A 20188-nucleotide genomic window follows, 5' to 3' on the forward strand; every position below is an offset into this window, starting at 1 on the left:
TAGGTGCTAGGAAGAAAATGACAACAGAAGAATATAATGAGGAGACCGAACTATGCTCAAACATGAATTAGCAGCCAAGTGTTTGATTAGCCAATAGGCGTGAGTTTTGGCTGAGGATGATCATCTACTAAGAAGACTGTCTTCACAAATTTTCAGCTCAAATGGAGGAGCCTAGGTGGCATTTTCTTTGCAACGTACCACACTGGACAAAAATATGAATGTTGAAGCTAGATTCAAATGAATGAATGGATTGATCTGAAATTTGGAGGAGGAGGATAATTTGGGCATGTGAAGCCACTTTAAAAACTTCATACCATTTGGATACATAAAAATGGTACTTCCTTCACAGTGCTCTCCATTGAACAGAAAATTAGGAAAAATGCTGAGGGAAATTGGCTAGAATAAATGAGCAAAAAATTGGTGGATGGAAGTTCTATGGGCAGGGTCATGTCGTGGTACATTTGCAGCAATTATAAATTAACATAAAATATAGTTGCTTCACAAACTGAAAATATCACTAGAAATAAAGATTGGATGCTGAACTCACATGTATTGTTAGATGGGGCTCAAATTTTGTGGAGAGCTATGATTTGGGAATATAGAAGATAAGGCAAAAATTCAGGTCATTAGGATATTCCTAGCTAGTACTTCCTTCACAACAGTTCGAGCTGAACAAAAACTTTGGAAATTTGCCGAGGAAGATTTACCAAGCAAATGGAGTTGAATACTGTCATGAGGCAACGATTTGGATAGTAAAGAATGCCCAATTTTTTTGGGATTTTTGGGAATGACAGAAATATAGGTTGCTTCACAACCTAGGGCAAAAATTGACACATGGACATGACACATAGGCAAAACTGATGAGGTGGCGCCTAGTCATAGCAATCCACCATAATTTACAAGGTTATGACCATCTATATTGGTCGTGATAAGCTAGAAATAAGGCAGCGGACCAATGATGTCTGCTTTATGACCATTTCGTGTAAGGAAATTACAACCTTTCTGACCAAAATGGTTGATATAGTTTAGGGTTTGGAGCCCCCCGAACAGCTTTTGACCAATTGGTCTCAAATGGTCATAGATTTATAACCAATTCTTCTAGGGTCACTGACAGAAGGTCACAAGATGACATATTTCTTGTAGTGTTTTTTGGCCTCGAGTTGTATCGCCTCTTCAGGGGTTCCATAGAGAATAATGGAAGTCCTGGCCGAACTGGCTCCATGAAGGGATGTCGTCTATATAAAACCATTCGGTCGGCTAGACGTCGGTATCCTCCCTAGGTGAGCCGGGCGGGTATTCTGTCCCCTCGATTCGGAAGACTTCGAGTGCCCCGAACTCATATAACTTCTCGGTTGGGGAACAAGGCATTATGCAGAAGTACCTCCGCCACAACTCAAAGTGTGCCTCGCATCCGAGGTGCATCTCACAGAGGGCGACGTACCCCGCGATATGTAGAATAGCATTGGGGTTGAGGTGATGAAGCTACAACCCATAAAACTCCAGCAGACCCCGGAGGAAGGGGTGAATAGGAAACCCTAGTTCCCGTAGCAAAAAGTAGACAAAACATACCCTCTCGCCCTCTTGAGGGGACGGGTGATTCTCTGCATATACTTGACCACTCATGGATGTCAATCATGCGTGGGTCGCAGTCAGATCTGAATCTGGCAGATAACCTTGCTTGGCTAAATGCTCCAGATGAAGGCATGAGACTGCACAACTGCCCCAATCGCCTCTAACAGGGTCGTGCAGGCGCCTGGAGGATCCTGCATTGCTCGCCATAGGAACTCTAGAGGATGGACTCGAGAGGAGGAAACGCTGGCGCGATTGGTTTGGAAAGGAAGAGTTGGATTGGTGCGGTAAATCGTCGCTCCATAAAGCGACTCGCTTCCCTTTAAAGGCACAGTTACCAAGGTCATGGACTAGAGCCACATGCGGTAAGTCCGGGTCCACATGGCAGGACTGTTGGTATTTAAAGACTCCATACAGGGGAACTCGCCTGTCGAGCCGAAGACTCCGGATCTGAAGTCCCACGAAGATGTCTTCAATGTCGAAGACCTGTTCAGGGGCTACTGACGGTGTCCTGGATTGGGGGGTATTAACCTGGTTGGCCCACGATCCTCAGTTTGGGCTGACGGGCCCTCATTCATAATCAAGATGGACTCTAGGAGCTGTACGCTCAAGGCGTAATCGGGACTACCTCCACCGAAGGCTTGACATGTACTCCAATATCTCTCCTGCTGCCTTGCTCCTAGATACCGACCTTGTAACCCTAGATACCCCCCTGGCGTGTGTATAAGCCAGAGGGTTTAGCCCGTAGAGGGAATATCAATGCAAAATCATTCACCTAGCCCTAGAGTTAGACTACACATTACAATCTCGAGGTAAATCAACTTTGTACTTGATACATCTCCATCAATATAAACAAGAGTAGGACATAGGGTTTTACCACCATCAAGAGGGCCCGAACCTGGGTAATTATCGTCCCCTTCGTTCCTGTTACCCTCGATCTGAGATCCACAACTCAGGACCCCCTACTCCGAGGTCTGCCGGTTTTGACACCGACAGTAGGGTTACACACCATACCGCCCAGAAAAAGTGCACGAGGCAACAAAAGGGTTTGGGCTAAAATCCTATCGCTGAGGCCACTGACGGTAGTGTACTTATCCACGTCAGCAGGCCAGACGGCGCCGTCTACATTGAGCAGATCTCTACCATCGAAGACCATGGTGATAGGCTGTGTTACTCTACCGCCAAGGACCGTGGCGGTAGGGAAAAGGGTCAAATCTCAAAAAATTTACAAAACAGGACCAGATCGACATGAACTTAGCCAAAAGGGTCAAAATAGTGATTTCGGTCGCGTGTCGTCAAAGAGCGTAGCCAGCTTCTGGATGCGAACCACCTTGATGTCATTGACTGGCGGCATCCGCACACCTTGATGTTCAGTTTTTTCTTATAAGGTTTGGCTATGGCCTACTGCATATGTTGTGTGGTGCAGCGCTCACACAACCATCCATGTAATTGACCTTTGGTCATCCAGGCTTTTCTAGCTTGTTATATGAGGTAGAAAATGCTCTATTACCTTTATTTCAAGGGAAAAAGGAGATCAAGACCTGGTGGCGAATGTTCCTGATGACCTGCGTGGAATCCTTCATGTTGATTGTTTTTTTTACCTCAAAAAAGACCTCTTTATTTAATAGATAATAATGTTACATTGTTCATCATGAGAGGTACAATAGAGGGGAAGGACCATCCAACCAAACCCTACTGGTCTGGAACTTAGCTAACTGGGCTAGTTCCTGAGCTACAGAATTCGTTTCCCTATTCGCATGCTCATACTTGACCCTAACAAATTCTGGCTCCACAGAAAAACAATCATGAAGAATTGCTGCAGCAATACCTGTAAGAGGCCTCTCATTCATCATAATTTCTATTAATTCACTATTATCAGAACTCATAACAACTCTATTACAATCCATGGATTCAGCTAAAGAACAAACTATGCTTGAGAGCGAGAGCCTTGGCCGAAAGAACATCTTGAACCATATCCAAACGTGCATTACACGCGGCGATGAACTTCCCTTTTTTATCACGAATGACTGCACCTGTAGTTCCCCTTAACATATCTGGATCGAAAGAAGCATCAACGTTTATCTTAACACAATCACCTGTTGGTGGAGCCCATCTATCCTTTCTCAACCTTGCATGAGAGACTTCAGCAGACCTGAAATTTGAGGATAACACTTTGATTGCCATCGCAGATCTTTCTGGGGACTGCACCTGAATATCACGCTAATTTGCCTCCTCTCCCACCATAGATACCAACGGGCCATCGCAACAAGCTCTGGCAATGGGGCCTGTCCCAAAACCAGTGACTGATGAGGGCACGAGTACAACAATTCCTCTAAAACAGATTGTCCTGGACGATGAACAAGACAAGATCTCTCAATTAATTCATGAATGCCCGGTGCTTTCCATACGTGCTTTGCTCAGCTACACTTGAACAGAAGATCCTTCATGCTGATTGTAATGAGCCACCTGAGTGATTTTTGTTATCACTGTGTTCCTGAAAAAACAAAGGTATGGCGCTGCTCTACATTCTACTCCGCCGATGGGCTAGTGGGCAAACACCCTAGCCTTGTGACAGTAGCCTTTGGCAACGTCACGTCGTCACCACGGCCTGGTCAAGCGCACAGCGACTGACCGAGCATGGACTAGGGGATAACGCCAATATCTCTTGTGGTAGGCCTTGTACACGTCTTGGTGGGTGGTGGGTGGTGGTAGCAAAAAGAGTTAGACCGTGAAAAGAGTTTCCAACTTGGATCATATCATTTCATGCTAAACTTGTCATTAAAGGTTAGTTTTGTGTTTTTTGCCTCCATTGCCAGCCACTTTGTGCTATGAATTGAAGTCGCCGTTGTGTCCGACTAGCTCACTGCTGCATGGTCCCGGTGCTGGCCTGCTGGGTTACCCCGCGTTGCCTCCTAGGTGAGAGCATCTCCAACAGTCGCGTAATACGCGGCGCCCTAAATAATTTCTATAGTGTTGAAATATACTTTTTTTATGCGCAGCAGGACGCTGGCTCCAGCGGCCGTTGTAAAATATGGTCAGCACGCGCCATAAAAATACGGCGCGCGCGAGTAACCGATACTACGATGAAACACATACAAACAATAAAACAACATATAGATAAAATTCAAATAGCATAGTTCAAGCCCAATATCACAAACTAGTTAATACGATACAAATAAAATAGATAAAAACGATAGTACGATGCAAATAGACTAGAATTTACTCCTCGTTGTCGTCGTCCTCCTCGGTCCTCGGTGGTGTAGTCCGACGACATGAACGAGTCATTCCATCAAGGATCATTGTCGTCAAAGGTCGACACCTCTTCTGCGCCCAGAAGTCATTTTCGGCGGTGACATCCTCCCGGAAGCGCCGGCGCTACTCTGCTATGGCGTGCTCGTCCGCCTCGGCGAGGAGGAGTCGGCGCTCCCACCTACGATGGATGCGGCGTTCCTCGTCGGTGATCAGCTGCAGCGGAGGCGCGAGGTCCTGCGCCTGCTGGAACGTCCGCACATCCGAGAAGTTCATCCATGAACGTGGCCTCGAGAGGCGCCACGCCGCCGCGTCGTACGCGCGGCCGGCCTTATGGGCGGTCTCGAACGTCCCCAGACTGAGACGCGTATCACGGGAGCGGATCTCCGCATAATACATGCCAGAGGGATGGGCGCGGACGCCGCGGTAGCTAGAGCTGTTCCGGGCGTGCGGTGGCATGCCGGCGGCGGGGGAGAAGGCGCGGCCGCATGGGGAGAAGGGCGTGGTGGCGCCGACGTGGAGCTGGAGGCGGGGAAGAAGGGCGCGGCGGGAAAGAAGGAGACGATGGAGTGGCAGTTGGCGGGCTCGCGCGTGGGTTTTTACAGCATGCATGATTCTTTCTCCCGCGCCATATTTTTTCGCACCTGCTCGAGCACGCCAAACGGACCAGCACGCGCTAAAATCCGCTTTTTCCCCGATCTCGCGGGCCTGTTGTGTTGGAGATGCCCTTAGCTTGATTGGTTTGTCCCGGGGTCCTTGGTGCAAAAGATTCTGGCGGTCATTTTGATTATTGTTTCCAGTTTCCAAACAAAGCTTGGTCATTGTTGTTATACTACTACGCTGCGCGTTCGCTCGCTCGCTCGCGCTCTCTCTCTCTCTTCCCACCACCACCGCTTAGGCATCATCAGTAGCTCTCTCTGTGAAAGAATTTGCGGTCTCTCTCTCTCTCTCCGTTGAGGTACGGGTAACGGGGTATGCAAGCAAGCTGCAAGTGGGGCGTCTGGTCATGTCAAGAGGAGCCAGAGGTGAGAAGCCCGTTGGCTTGGCCGTTGCAGATGGCAAAAGCCTCTGCCCGTCTAGGGAGTCTTGTCGAGAGGTAGCCGGTGGCTTGGCAGGCGAGCATGCCCTCTCTAATCCGGCTGTGGGAAAGGAGATGGGTGCTTGCAGGTTCCAGCTTTGTTTGTTCGACCCTCCGGCCGGGGCCTCGCCTCGGCTCGACCCCAACGGTTTACGGCCCCGACCAGTTCCAGGCGCATTGATGCATGAAATTTGAATCGATCACTGCATGCACGTATTGGTACAAGGGAGACCAGACGAAATTCAACTTGGCGAATTGAATTCAAACTGTTTCGTGAGTCAACGAGTGTAGTCTTTTGCCAAACCGAGCGTACGCGCACGTACTAGTAGAGTACACTCTGCGCCTTATGCCAACTCCACCGCACAACTCCAAACAGACGTCTGGTTTGGCCGGATTTCGTCCGTTTGGGGCGGCAATGGGTTCGCCCATGTCCGCTTGGCGCCGTTGGGTTGTCGATGCGTCCAACACGCGGCCGCACCTCAAATCATGTCCGGGTAGACGTGATTAAAGAAAACAGAAAACTAAATGAAATGCCGAAAAAATTAAATAAACGCAAACATAAAAACATAAGACATAAATTAACCATCACGGCCACAAAACGGCTCAGTTCCAAGGTTCACATAGACATAATTAACATAAAAAAACCGCCGCCCGCACGCTCCCGTCGATGTCGTGGCCGTGGCCGTCTTCTCAGTGGCCGTCGTTGTCGTCGTCGTCGCTGACGAGGTCGACGTAGTCCGGCGACGTCCAGAGATGGAAGGGCGGTGCGTGGTACACGGGGAAGGGATGAAAGGCGGGAAGTGCCTGCACCACCTCCTCCCATGGCGACGCCTCCCGCTCCGGTGACCGCGGTGGCGCGGGGCACCAGTTCACGCCCCCACAGCGTCAGCCATCTCCGGAGCCGTGCACGACCAGCTCCACTGCTGGCCCACCAGGCCTGGGTGGAACGCGGCCACGGGCTCCTCCTCCATCACCTCCTCCGCCCTCACCATCTGCAGCTTGGGGATGGCGACGTCGCCGACCGCAGAGAGGGCCATCATCTCCTCGAGGCCCTCCCATTGGCGCTTATCGTGCGTCTTCATGGAGTCCTTCATGACACGTTGCATGAGCCGGGCCTCCTCCTCCGCTGTCATGCGAGGAGGTGGTGGTGGCGACAGAGATGGTGAAGGCGATGACATGTGTGTGAGGCCGCGCACCCGCCCACTTGGGGAGCAGGCACTGCGCGCTTTCGATGTGGCCGCCGCGGCCCCGACGATGTGCCGACGAAGAAAGAGGCGCGCTGCGTGTCGTGCTCGTCCCGGAACCACGTGTCCCACAGGTCGGAGTCAGGGGCGTACCTGGGGTCATAGTACAGGTCGTCCGGCAGGAAGCGGCGCTGGATCTCCTCGCGGCGCGCACGGTTGCTCGTCGGGACCGGCGGGATCGGCACCCAGTCGGCGAAGAGATGCCAAGGTGCACGTCGCTCCACGGGAGCGGCGTCCTCGTATCCCAATAACTCCGGCATACATCCACGTGGATGTACTGCCGGTCGCGCTCGACGCCGGCCGTAGGGCCGATGGTGAATGGGGCAGGCGCGGGGGTCCAACGCAGTGGTGATGCGGGCTCCTTTTTCACAGAACCACAACGGCGGCCCGAGGACGAGCCAGCCTCGCGGTCGTGCTTCCCTTTTGCGGCCGGTGTTCCAGAACCCCATGGCTGTGAGGCGGCCGACCGGCGAGATCGAGGACGGGGATAGAATAAGCTAGGGTTTGGGGCGTGTCAGGTTTCGAGGAGGCAGCACGGGCTGGAGTGGGGAGTGTGGACGACGAGCGGTCCACGGCTTCCCCATTTAAGAAGGACCGCGACAGTTTGCCTAGGCGAATGACAGGTGGGGCCGACCGCGTGTGCACATTAATATCGGGCGGTGGGAGGTAGGTGGCCGCCTGCCACACGGCCCCAAAGCGGACGATCGACGCGTCCGTTTGCTGTCCGCTGCGACCCAAACCCGGCGCATGTTTGCGCTCGAAATGGATCGGCTCGGACATAAAATGGATCAGACGGGTTCAGGCCGTCGCGCGCTGGGCCGTGGGGTCTGTCTATTTTGTCCTAAACGGACAAGGCCGGACGGGATGGGATCGCGCGCTAGAGTTGGCCTTATAACAGTTGAAATCCAATGCAGTATTGTTGGGAGCCGGTACATGCACGGTGCGTCATATGCTACGGAACGCATTCACATGGACCCTGTCACGTTGGTGGTGATGATGCTATGACCCAGCCTAGCTAGTCCTACCCGAGGCTAGTCCTGTATTCTCGGCGAGTAGCTGTAAGGCAACCCAACGCCTAGTCCTGTGTACGTTCTCGACGAGTTCCGAGGGAACTTGCAGCTGTCACGCTACCTCTGTGGATAGTATTATCAATCGAGTGCTAGCAGGAAGCAAAAGATTACCGATCGCTTCAAGCCTGCAACCAAAGACCACCTCTTCATCTTATCCTAGGAAAAAGAAAGAGGTAAATATATCAAGAGTCATAAAACTTGCACGTGACAGTCAGTTTAGTGCATAAACTTGTAAAATACATGTTTCTGGTCATCAAACTTGCATGGACGTGCAAATACGGTCACATTTCCTGGATGTATTCACTGCCTACATGGCATGCCAGCGTGGCCGGTGCCCATTGTCAGTGGCTGAAGCATTGTGCATGTGATATTTTTTATAGAAACACCCTCAAGTTTTTTAAACTTCGTACAAAAGCCCTCCAACACAGGTAATGTTAAATAGTATCCCGCTGGGTCCTGCCCGTCAGTGTGCGTCGTGAATAATTTGGACTAGAAAATAGGTTTGAGGGAGTTCGAACCATCGACTAGCTGTAATAGCGCTAGAGTACTAACCACACCACCGGTGTTGTTTACACGGACTACCAATATGTAGATCCTTTAGGCTAAATAAAGGTACACATTTAGAATTATATTTTCTTTTCTCAACTTTTTTAAATTTAAATTATTAAAATTTGAACATATTTTCCGCTGATTTGTCTGAAAGGAAATTACGGACATTCATTCTGCACTATAATTTGCTTTTTAGATTTTGTAACTTAAAATTATTAGAATTCAAGCAAATTTTTATTTGACTTGTTTGGAAAATTTACGTACATTCATTCTGGCCTATATTTTTCAATCTAGTTTTCCAATTTAAAATTATTCGAATTCAAACAAAATTCTGTTGATTTGTTCGAAAGAAATTTATATACATGCATTATGGACTATATTATCTTTTGTTTGGGTTATTCAAATTCTTAAAAAGGTTGATTTGTCAAAAAAAATGCACATTCATTCTGACCTATATTTTCTTTAATCAAGATTTTTAAATTTAAAGTTATTCAAATTCAAACATAAATTTCTTTTGATTTGTCCAAAGGAAATTATTTGCATTCATTCTAAAGTACAATTTATTTTATCTAGGTTTTTTCCTTTAAAAGTATTCGATTTCAAACAAAAATTAGTTGATTTGCCCGCAAACATACATTCATTCTGCACTATATTTTGTTTTATCTAGATTTTCTAATATATTTTTTTGAATTCTAAGCGCATCTCTAGCAAATCCCTCATATCGCGCCGACCCATAAAATAATCGCCAGTTTACGGTTTTGCGCCAAAAAGTTGTCTGAACAGACACTGTAAACACACTATAAGGGTCCGCATATAAGGGGTCTGCTATAGATACTCTAACAGAAATTGGTTGATTTGTCCGTAAAAAATACATGCATTCATTCCGAAAAATACTCAAATTCAAAAAATTTATCTAGAATATAAGTTGTTTTCTTACATAGAAAAAACAATAGCAAAATACATAAGATAAATTGTGTTTTCTTTTTATGCGTCATTGTGGCCGGATGGTTCGAACCGGGGCTTCCACCTTTTCACGAACCCTTTTCTTTGATTTCTATTTTAATTAGAACAGTCCTCGTATATAAAGCTAATTGTGCACGTTAGACGTCAAACATCAGTTAGCCGATTGGCGGGCAATATGCATGCGAATTGCAGGTGTGGTCGAATCCCATCCATAGTGATCCATCTTTTTTTCTGTTTTATTTCAGATTTTTCTGTGTAAAAAAATGAAATGCAAGGGTACTTTTTGAAAAAAAAACGCATGCGCATTACCCACCTCCTCGGCCACTGACAGCGGGCCCATGTAATGTTGGCACGCCGCGCATGCATGTAGTACGCCCAGCTACGGTAGAAAGCACCGTATTTGCACGCCCATGTAAGTTTGATGACTAGAAACATGTATTTTACAAGTTTATGCACCAAACTGACCGTCACGTGCAAGTTCTATGACTGCCCGTGTATTTACCTCAAAAAGAAAAGACCACCCTCTCGGTGTGGTACAAAAGAAATGCGCCCCCTGCACTGTTTCAATCTATTATTACTACTACTTGATTAGCAAAATAAATAAATCAAATAATACTACTAGTAACAACTTACATACTGCTTCCACTAAAAAGGAAAAAAATGATACTACTATATGGAACTATATATATGGGTTTTTTAGAGCGGAGGTAGATGCTCCGACTTAAACTGAAGCCCTCACAGACAAGTCCATCAAGTACTAAAGATAAACGAAAGCAGAACATAACGAAACAAAGAGCGATGCAAGGTCCATCAGGACCAGTTGACACGACACAGTGTGCAAAGCCATCCTCCTAGATGTGGGCGGCAAGGCGGGTGGTTCCGCAACCGGTGGTGTCCCTCCTTCCTGCGTGCCGTAGCTCATAGCACCTTGTGCGAAGGCTGCCTGCGAGTTGCTCCACCCTTGCTCGCCAGAAGCTTTCATAGCTGCAAAAGGATCACCAATTTGTACATCACATTAGCCGGATGTCGGAAAAAGATATATCCTCGATAAGTGCTTTGTTACGGGTTCTCCAAAGAGACCACGCAAGGGCCGCAAACCCCACCCAAGCAAGCTTACGATCCTGGCCACTCGAGGCTTTGATCAAACGGAACTCATCCAAGAAAGATCTCGGATTCCACGTACAACCCGTAGTCGCCCGAAGCACACTCCACGCGAATCTAGCGACGACGCATCGCAAAATGGTATGATCGCATGTCTCATCCTCGCCACACCGTACGCACTTGCCATCACCCGGCACGTTGCGTTTTCTCACTTGATCCCCAATTGAGATCCTATTCCTCGCCACTTGCTAAAGAAATATTTTTTTAGTTTTTGATGGAATTCTAGCCTTCCATAGCCCACTTAAGTCGCAAGGAGGCGCCGAACGGAAGATCTCTCGGTACAAGGACCCGGTCCAAAAATCCCCGGGTGGCTCAAGCATCCAAGTGACCTCATCTCTGCCAAGGGAGAGGCTAACACCCGCCAGTTGTTGTCGCATCTGGTCCCACTCAAGGGCTTCCCCGGTTTCATGAGGCCCGCGGAATCTGGGTAACCACCGATTATCGAACCATGCCTCGACCACCTTGGCTTCTGGTTTCTCCGCTGTGGTGAACAGAGATGACAAACTATATATGAGTATATCGATCTTATATTATATATTGTTATAAAGTATATTAGGGTCACACCGTCTGATGGGTGGACAATTTTCTTTCTTATAAGTGGGATTTTTTTCTTTTCTTTACGAGATCATTCGCATATTTAATTGATAAAGATCCAAAATATGATGTTTAAGTTAATATAATAGTTAATTCATCATGCGTATTTATACGATGTTCTTAGGTCCAAAATCATAAGCTAGATACTACTAATTTGGTCCAAAATCACTATACTATATAGCAGTTCTTAGGTCGATTGGGTCAATATGATGACATTGCTATAGTCGTTCTAAACCATAACCATAAGCAAAGCACTAGTAGTAGTAGTAGTAGGATTTGTGCATGAGTAGGGAGGGTCATGAGCTACCAAGCCGTGCTATTTATTGCTAGTGCAACCAAGCAAGCTAGTCTAAACTCCAAACTCTCCTCTCTCTCTCCTGGGTCCTGGCACTGGCAGCAATGGTAGACGCTGGAAAACTGCACTTTATTTGCAAACTGGCCATAGAGCGAGCGAGGCTGCTCTGCTTACGTACGTATTTTGGGCACCACTCCTACCGCCGGGGCGGCCTCTCCGGTGAGCTACCGGTCCTATCATCCCACAAGGCTACTAGCTAGTACTAGTGCTAACCCTAGCTCGGGACGTACGTATGGGCACGCTGCTGCTGTTGCTGTATGGGCACAAGTCCAAATCACCTGTCATAGACTCCCAGGAATATCTTCAACATTACATTACATTCAAGAAAAGATATAAAGGACTCCTAGTAATTTCTGGATTGGAGTACAAGGCCATGGGCATTGACGGCTTGACGCATCGTCCTACGAGTCCAAATGACAAGTACGCTTCTACCCCTACGCACGATGCACCCTGTTGAACGTATGCACCCGGCCCACTGCGCACCGCCGCGAAACGTGCCATTGCATCGAGCGCTCCGCTGCGCACCGGCGCATGGACCGGGCGTAGCTCCGTTGCACGACCCCTGTGCCCCTGATTTGCCGCTGCCGGCGCATGTGAAGTTTCCAGCCGCAGCGTCTCCCTCCCCTCTCTTTCTCACTCCCTCCCTCCCTCCCCTTCGTTTCGCATTCACAGGAAGCTGCGTCCGCGTGCCGCCGGCCGTACCCGCCCCCTCCGGCGTCGCCGTGCCGAATCCACTCGTCCGGCTTCGGCGGCGCCATGGGGCCCAAGCCCAAGGCCCGTCGGCTCGCCAGAAATCGCTGGCCACACCGAGGTAACTTTCCCCCAACCTTTCCTTTTTGGATGCGATGCGGCGCCATTAGTGACCGATCCAGACCAAGCTCACCGTGTATCCTTTATGTTCCTAGTGACCCAATGCAGGAGTTTAAGTGCATTCAGCACTACGATCGTGAGCATATGTCTAAGTTGAATGAAAAGCGGCTGCGGACCAAACATTGCGATGTTTGTTTGACGTGTGAGCTTAAGGCTTTGACTGCCCACCGCTCGGGTGGTGAGGAGAAGACGGAGAGGAAGAAGAACAGGTCAGCAAGACGCACTGCTGCCAAGGAGCCTGCAAAACCAAACAGCAGCGCTTCCTGGGTTTGCTTGGAGTGCGGTAGCTTTTTTTGTGGTGGTGCAGGATTCGAGGCAGAGGGCCATGTTAGAGCACATCACAAGGAGCAACCTGAGCATCGGTGGTTTGCCAACACCTATGATAAAGATATACTGTACTGTTGTGAGTGTAACCAGAAGGTTCCACTCAAGGTTTTTAAGTATCATCCATCACAATCAGCAGAAGCTTCAACTGAGTTAGAGGCAAACACCAACCCACTTGATCCGAAGGATGATGAAGGTTTGGACAAGAAGGAGGTGGTGACACCGCAGATGAAACCGGTGGAGGCGGAGGGCAAGGGATCCAGCAGTTCGTCATCTCCTCGCTCGGAGGATGATGATGGTTTGGGCAAGAAGGAGGTGGTGACACCGCAGATGAAACCGGTGGAGACGGAGGACAAGGGATCCAGCAGTCCATCATCTCCTCACTCTGAGGACATAACCAAGGAGCCTGTTTCCATATGCCAGTCAGAGGAGATAGCCAAGGAGGACGTTGCCAAATATAATGTCATCAGGGGGCTGCGGAATCCCGGCAACACCTGTTTTTTCAATGCCATGCTGCAGTGCTTATTGGCCCTTGACCCACTGCGCAGCGTAATGATGGGACAAAACGTTTGCAAAGGGCCAATTGCTGCGCTTTTCAAAGAGCTCTTTGCCAACACAAGTCCTTCAAGCAATGCAAAAGGCTGCCTTGACCCAACAAAACTGCTTGCATCTATCTGCTCAAAGTAGCCCCAATTCAGTACCGGCGGAATGGAGGATGCCGAAGAACTCATCCAATGTTTTATTCATGGTTTGGATGAAGAGGAAGATGAAGCACGTCAACCTTCAATGGATGCTTCAAAGAAGGTCACAATTGTCAATTCCATCTTTGCAGGCGAGGAGTGTAGTGCTCTAACCAGCACAGAATGTGTACACAGTTCCAAGGAGAAACATGAAGAGACCCTTATATTCCGACTGGCAATTCCAGATAGGAAGCTCCCTGCTGTAGCTTCGAGGAGCAATAAAGCTGATGCTGAGGCACATGATGGCGATGATCTTGTATCAGTTGAGGATTGCTTCTCCTTATACACCAAGGAAGAGTTGATATTTGATTGGCTCTGTGAGTCTTGTACTGATGCAGCTAACACAAAACTTGTTGTGGAGTCAGGTGGTGACGATAACCAAAATGACCAGAAACAGAAACATGAAACAAAAAAAATTTCAGAGCTGCAAGGAAAAGAATGATTATAATCAAAGCTCCAGATGTAATGGTGATTACTTTGATCAGGCACTCCTAATCCTGCTGGATATGATAAATTGGAAGGACATGTGTGTTTCAAGGAGATTCTTAATATGCAGCCATACATGGGCGAAAGGTAGGTATTGTTTCTTTGACTGACTGAATATGAAATCATTTTTAATAGTCTTGTTCGAATGGATAAGAAATACCTGAATCTGAAAACTTGTTTGACCGACTATTATAGGAAAAAACATTCCTTGACTGACTGAATATAGATCCATGCATCAACCAGAGTAGTAGCGCAGTGTTAGTAACTACTCCAGCTATCTTCAAGCATGAAGCAGTAACTAATTAATAAATACAACTCAAATTTAGAAATAATTGATCAATAAAAAAACCAACCGTCCGTCCAAATTAAACAAAACAGAAACTAGTATAACTGAAGTTAGTTCAGCTTAATTAGGTCCATGAATGAAAAAGCTGGAGCAGCTAGATTAGCTAGGACCCATGACATGAAAATGAACTATAATTGCTGACTTAGTATTCTTTTGTCCCTCGTTAGCGACAAACAAAGGCATGCATACTTATTGTTCCTAGCTTTGAAAATGAACCTTTTATTAACTAACTCTACACTCTCAGCTCCCTTCCTAACCAAAGAAGATCTCCAACCACTACCTAGCTATTAATCATCCGTATGTAGTTTCAGACAATTATTCAGACTGAACTGGGTCTGAATATTTTTGAATTTGGCATCTCAGTATTTGTGATTTATGAGCGAGCGACAGTACTGTACAGCTCTACGACTGCTCTGGTCATCACTATTTCCTGTAATTTTCAGGTTTGACGAGAATGACAATAACACCTACCGTCTAGTTGGTGTTGCTCAACACATTGGAGATCGGAAAGGAGGTCATTATATTGTGTATGTAAGAGCTAGCAAGATGAATGGTCAGGAACATCAAAGCAATGACAAGTCTTGGTTTTATGCAAGCGATGAGATGATCAGAGAAGCCAGCTTGCAGGACGTTCTTGATTGCGAGGCCTACATTATTTTTTATGAAAGGGTGGGGAACTAAGACTTTATAAGTTATTCTGTGTTTGTTGGCATGTTTATTTAAATGTCAATGTTCTGTTTGCAGTGTTCAAATCATGCTGCCCAATCTTCTGCCAATGTCACGAGTGAGGAATCTGGACTTGTCAACCTTCTGCCAATATTGCCCAATCTTGTCGGTGATTTGATTCCTCCACCCATGGATGACTTGGTCCCATGGGATGAGCAGAGGAGCCCCAGCCGGGATAAAAGGAGAGAATAGGGAGCGGACAAGAAAAATGCCACATTGCTACCTATGTTTTGGGAGTTTCTTGATGAGTATGTTTATCTCGCTTTTCTATGTTTTTTTGTCTCATGCTGCTCAATGGGTTTCACCTCTAGCCTACCCCAACTTGTTTGGGACTAAAGTCTTTGTTGTTGTTGTTATTGTTCTTCTCAACGGGTTCTAATCCAGACAACTTCGTTTTGATAGGTTTACTCTATCCGGAGAAACGATGTCATATTACCGTTTTCAATTGTGGGGCATGCTTGTGAGAGGTTCTGGATCAAGGGAACTGCACATCCTCTACTCGCATCTCTTGAGTCGGTCAAAGGACCTTGCAATGGGAGTCTGCAATGGCGGCGAAAGGTATAATTTTGACAAATTTATCTCTTCAATCTTGGAAAAATTGGTTATGTAGCACCCAAATAGGTCACCTTTAGAAAGCTAGCACCAAAATGTCTTGGTACACTTAAATAACACTACAAAGGTTACACATTTTAGTTGTTTAGCACGGTGTCATATTCTCCATCCAAGGCAGTTATTTAGGACCAATGTATCCTTGTTTCAATCATACAGCTAGTACAGAGGCACCACTCTTTCAAGCTTTGGATGTTTCTTGGCTAACTGTGATCCACATTGAGTAATTGTTCTTGTATCCTATCCTGTAGTTTTTTTGCACCAACAGTTGGATCTTTCCTGAAGATATCCTCCCCCCTTCGAAGCTTCCTTTCCTGTTACTTTACCCGTACTAGCACAAGTATGCTCCAATTCTGAAATCACAATTACCTTTTTTTCAAAAGGGGACAAATCACAATAACTTGCATGAAAACCAAGCTATAAGATTGTGTGCTGATATGTGCTGAAATTTTTCCCAATTTTCCCTTTAAATTAGTAGCCATCACTTTCCCTTTAAATTAGTAGCCACCTTATTTTCCTTATGATTCCTTGATTTTAATATCATAATACTAATTACTAAATACTGTAAACAGGCTGATGGTGAAGTTAACAGAAATTGCCCGGAAGTATATGCTGGAACTTGTAACAAGTTTGAAAATAAAGCTGACAGAATGCAACAGGAATTTAATCCAGCAGCTCGAGTTAAAATTTCTTGAAATGCCCAAAAAGTAATGTTCTCAATCCATTCCCTTTTATATTATTATTTATTTATGCAACTCAGTTCTATTTTAGTGCTTAATTAGAGACTGCTGTATATATTTTTTCAGGCATGAAAAGCTAGAGGATTGTTTTGGCGCTGCTTTGCTTAGAGAAATGTGTGTACATGGTCATGTTGAGAAGCAAATCATGACACCTTTGCCTGATAAATGCGCCTTGGTTCAGGCACTTGTCGAACATGTGATTAGCAAACATAAAGCTGGGTACTCGTGGGAAGGTGATTTTGGCTTAAATGATATGGATGCCTACGATGGCAAGGTGGTCATCACAAAAAGTCCGAAGTTATTTGATATACAGCCTGAAATATCGCCCAAGATGGTCACTGCGATGGAGAAGGATTTTAAGAGTATTGCAACAAAAGTGGTGCAAAAATTCATGCAGTCTCAGATTTACGTTCCTTATTTGTCACCTTTTCATGCTTTCTTGAGTGGCATGGGACTATATGCTACCTGGTGGTCGGACCGACTCAAGACAAAGGATTTGCGAGAACTGATACTCCATTATCCCTCTTCAAGCCTTCAAGGGCTCGTTTGAATTTGCTGGTAGGCATCTTTGATGCATGGAGATCGTTCGATCAGAATGATACAAGTCCTTTATTTAAGAAGATCTTGAAGGAGGTCGAAGGATCTTTATGGTTAGGGAAGATGACTGCGGTTGTTAATCAAATCATTATTGATGTTTTCGAGTACAAAGGCGCTGCATATTATGAAGACGAGCTACAGTACATGATTGAATTATTGAGGCATCTTGCAGTACATGGCATTGAGAAATCCTTTGACTGCCATGTTGATGGCCCCCGCAAGCAACTGGTACAAAATCTCGATGAACTGGAGGTCGGAGGTGCTTATTATCTCGAAGAGTTTGTGATGCTTGCCTTAACTTCTTTGTTAAAGAAATCGGGAATGAAAGACATGTATGTCGTTGCAGCCCACTACTCAATTTTATTTTATTTTCTGTTTAGTTTTATTAACTGCTAGGTATTATATGATCTACAGGTTGGAGTCTGTTTGGGAGTGCTACAAGAATTGCAATTACTCCTATCAAAAGTAAATTAGCAATGATTCGTGGAGGGGAAAGATGTGGCCGAGCTCCTTATGTAGGTACATCCACTTTGAACATCTACTAATATCCCATTCACATTTTCTCCCATCAGATGCAATGTTTTTAAATAAGATAATGTTTTAATTATTGAGTATACCTTTTCCTCTTCACTTTGATTTGTTTCTTTTTTTTCTCTTGATGCATTGCACCGTTGAAGTGCTTCTCCACACAACAAAAAAAATGCAGACAAAAGGAGAGAATCCCATAAAAAATAGTTATGAGAGAAAAACAGTGTGTGAGAAATTTTTATTTGTGCTGAATTGTAGCCATCACAGCACTGCATAGTGTCAGAATCAACATTCGGCGCCAAGCCTCATTACGACTGTACAACACTGTAGTAAACTTTCTTAGACTAGCATCAATTTGGACGCTCCTGGTCCAGAAAGAACAACTAGGATAGTGAGTGCACCTTCATGGAGTTGGGAGTTAGGGAAACCGAGAATGAAGTGTCGTGTGTGGGATCATCATAGACTCATAGAAACCGAGAATAGCTAGGTGGCTTGTTGCTTGGTGTTCCTGTAATTGAGATTTGAAGCAATCTTGTGTGGTAACAGGGACTTGCACTAACGTTCATAAATGATTTTATTTGAGATTTTTTACGGTACCCTGGTACTCCAATCACCCATATCGGAGTACCAAGCAAATGAAGCTGTCCATGATAAAGGGCAACTAGTCATTTTACCAATACTACTTTGGACTTTCCCATCATCCCGTAGGGGTCGATAGCTGCCCATTGTTCGGTAAAATAAAAAAGAAACTCCCGATCGTTCAGCGGAGCTTTTTCTATCGAGTGGTGGCAGTGCTGCCAGCCCAATCCTTTCCTCAGTTCGCAGTCCCGGTGAGGAAACAAAACACATAGAGCCATAGAGGAAACCAGGGGCAGCAGGTTAGCTGCCATTTTTGTGTGAACTGATCACTTGATCTGAGGATTTCTGAAGTTGTTGTTTTGATCACACATATACAGATATACAGATGAATTAGAATAATCTGTAGAACGAGTATGGCCGTGGTTAAATGGACAATGGCGACCTTAAGGTAGAAAACTATCATGCTCAAGTAGAATTATTTTTTATTTCCAATATTCACTGATACCTCTTACTTGAAGTTGTACTGATGTTATTGCGGAGGGCTTAGACGGTATTTGGTATGCCTGTTTCCATTTATCCTCTTAGTTCTGTTGTTGCGTCCTACAATCTCTAGGAATGTAATTTGCTTAGTTTCCTTCATTCAGTTTTACTAGTTTAGTTTCCCGGGAAAGAAAGAGCTTGTCAATTTTGTTGCATAATCAAGAACAAAGGAATTTCTTCTCAAGTCTGGTATTTGTACTGTACAACTTAATTGTTCCACCAAATGATAGCAAAGCCTTCTTTATGTTCACCGCAAGAAGTAGGCACATCACCATATTATTCAAATGGTGTCTTATCAGAGTTATAACTGTTTTGTGATCTTAAAATCATCTCTATCAGAGTTATAACAGTTTTGTGATCTTAAAATCATCTCTTCTTTGTTCCCTTATTCTTATGCAAAATGTATTTGCTCTTTTTTATTCAAAGGCTTTTACTGAAGCTTGTTGATATTTTAGTCAGCCATGGTATTAATTGTCTGTGATATGCTTTATGGATCGTTATATCATTCTTCGCAGTTAGGTGATGGACATGTCTCCCCGTCTATTTTGTGAGCAATTCAATGGTGCTACATATCCCTTGCAAATGGCCTCTACATGGAAGAGAGCTGTCAGTGGCTTGCCGACTGCACGAAGACGACGAACCACACCTGATTACAATGGCCTCTACATGGATTAGCTAGTGAAGCTAGATATGAACCTGGATTCTGTTTTGCTCTGTTTGGGTCATCAGGGTAGTCAGTGTAATGTTGCTCTTTCATTTGTACGAGTAGGTAACTGCTGTTGTATCTGGGAACCTGATGTACACTGACTTTGCAATGGAGCCATGGAGTTGCAGACTTACTATTTGTCAAAAAGGTTAATTACTGGATTCTGATTTGCAAGTTTATGTTAGTACTGAATTTTGATTTGTAGAGTTAAGTGCCCTTAGCCCTCAGGCACTGCCGGTTGCCTTCCCCTTGCAACCGCGGCAATTTCCCATGTTGAGGTCTTGAAGATAAATATAACATGACAGAACTTTGATGTACATTTTGGTTTGTCTTCCATAGTGGAACCATGCACAGTTTTTTCTAAAATGTTCATTACTAAATATTGATTTGCAAGGTTGTGATGGTACTAAATTTTGATTTGCAAGGTTATAGTATTACTGATTTTTTATTTGCAAAGTTAAAATCATTTCCAGGTACTTGAAACATGCTGCAACCAAAGCATAACAAGTTTGCATGATTAAAGAGACATGACAGTTTAGTAGATTGAAAGTGCAGTGCACTCAAC

The 20188-nt window shown here is 45.7% G+C and overlaps 1 pseudogene; it reads left to right on the forward strand.

Moving 5' to 3' along the window:
• The first annotated feature begins 12064 nt into the window (after positions 1 to 12064).
• LOC119283547 lies at positions 12065 to 19908 on the forward strand (annotated as a pseudogene).
• The last annotated feature ends 280 nt before the right edge of the window (positions 19909 to 20188 follow it).

Source organism: Triticum dicoccoides, chromosome 4A (assembly GCF_002162155.2).
Source record: "Triticum dicoccoides isolate Atlit2015 ecotype Zavitan chromosome 4A, WEW_v2.0, whole genome shotgun sequence".
NCBI classification, from domain to species: Eukaryota; Viridiplantae; Streptophyta; class Magnoliopsida; order Poales; family Poaceae; genus Triticum; species Triticum dicoccoides.